The sequence below is a fragment of the Tachyglossus aculeatus genome, chromosome 10, assembly GCF_015852505.1.
Source record: "Tachyglossus aculeatus isolate mTacAcu1 chromosome 10, mTacAcu1.pri, whole genome shotgun sequence".
NCBI lineage: Eukaryota > Metazoa > Chordata > Mammalia > Monotremata > Tachyglossidae > Tachyglossus > Tachyglossus aculeatus.
Genome location: NC_052075.1, coordinates 21388454 through 21390321, shown reverse-complemented (window position 1 = coordinate 21390321; position 1868 = coordinate 21388454). Strand labels below are relative to the sequence as shown.

The 1868-nt window shown below is 44.6% G+C and overlaps 1 non-coding gene across 1 annotated transcript; it reads left to right on the top strand.

Moving 5' to 3' along the window:
* Nucleotides 1–1519: 1519 nt before the first annotated feature.
* LOC119933761 lies at nt 1520–1657 on the top strand. The gene has a single exon (XR_005452635.1). It is a non-coding gene; the product is annotated as a small nucleolar RNA SNORA7 (small nucleolar RNA).
* The last annotated feature ends 211 nt before the right edge of the window (nt 1658–1868 follow it).

The following is a 1868-nucleotide window of genomic DNA, read 5'->3' as shown; positions in this document are numbered from 1 at the left end:
GCTTGGCCAATTCCTGGTTTAGAACCTCTTCTTGGGTGGTTGAAGAGGGGAGTGTCCGGTACCCAGGAGATTCAATCAATCTATCAGTTAGTGGTATTTATTGAACTCTTACTGTGTAGCGCTTTACTAAATGCTTGAGAGAGTACCACAGAGTTGGTAGACAAGTTTCCTGTCCACAAGGAGCTTACAGACTAGAGACGGAGACAGGTATTAAAATATATAGATGAGCACATGAGTGTTGTGAGGCTGAGGTGAATAACAAGTGCTTAAAAGAGATTCAATTTGGATATAGGCTGCATTCAGAGTTATCTAAATGACCAAGGCTCCAGCCCTCACAGTCTTAAGAGTCCCTGTTCTAATCCAAATCCATCCTGAGTTCCATGTGGGACAGGTACTGTGTCCAACCAGATTAATTTGTATCTACCCCAGTGCTTAGTACAGTGTCTGGCACATAGTAAGCGCTAACAAATAGTATAATGGAACACAAAAAAACCTCCTAGGAGCCAACTAGAATCCTTCAAGTGGAATTACCACAGGCTGCCCCCATTTTCTGGCCAGGTTCTCTAGATGGAAAGCTTCATGGGCTTTCTGAGTAATCCCAAGGTGAAGTAATTCCCTAGGATCAACATTGACACCCCCAAAACCTGTAGAAGACCCCAAAGAGTAGCAAATATTTCAAGTCTTTGTCACTGTTTTCTCAAAGTAATGTTTCATTCCACTGCAATCAGTCCATCATATTCATTGAGCATTTACTGAGTGCAGAGCACCACACTAAGTGTTTGGGCAAGTACAACAGAGTTGGTAGATATGTTCCTTGCCCACAACAAGCCTAAAGTCTAAAGGCAAATCATCTCACTCCCCATGTTCACTACTTCTTGAAATTCTTTCTTGAATCCTGCAATCCTGAATCCATAATTCAACCTCATAATACTGGCAACAAGACTGTAACTGTAATCAATCAATCAATCATACTTATTAAGCACTTACTGTATGCAGAGCACCATACTAAGTGTGTGGGAAAGTACGATACAACAGAATTAACAGACACATTCCCTGCCCGTAACGAGCATACGGTTGAAAGGGATAACAGAGACTTGGGGTGCTCAGGAAGAGGGGGAAGATACAGAGGCTTACAGTGTTGGAGATTTGAAGGGGGAGAGCGGATTTTTTTTTTTTTTATCATATGGCCCATCCAGGCCACAAAAGATGAATCTCACTTGGGTAGTGCACCTACTGGGAAGCAGCATGGCTAAGCGGATAGAGCACAGGCTTGTGAGTCAGAAGGACCTGGCTTCTAATCCTGGCTCTGCTCCAGCGCTTAGTGCTTTGCACATAGTAAGCGCTTAATAAATGCCATTATTATTATTATTATTATGCTTGCTGTGTGACCTTGGGCAAGTCATTTCACTTCTCTGGGCCTCAATTATCTCATCTGGAAAAAGGGGATAAGAGCATGAGCCCTATGTGGGACATGGACTGTGTCTGACCGGATTAACTTGCATCTACCCCACTGCATCCCCCCCTCTCAGGGTCGCACCTGGAGAGTTTCCAGTACTCTGCCAGTCTTGGCTACAGGAGGGATAGTCAAGCAGAGGCCTACCCATTCCATTCCTAGCTTGGACAGTGGCTAGTGAGGGCAAGCCAATCTGCTTCAAGTCAAAACTCACCGGTGCTGAGCAGCAGCAGCATGGGAGAGAGTCGAGGGTGGAGACTCAAGTTTACTGTATGGAAGGCAGCAATGGTAAATCGCTTCCATATTTTTACCAAGAAAACTCCACTACCAGAATGATTGCAGATGGAGAGCAAGGAGTTCTGCGAGAGATGTGTCCGTGGTGTCATTATGGGTCAGAAATGACTCGATGGCTTAA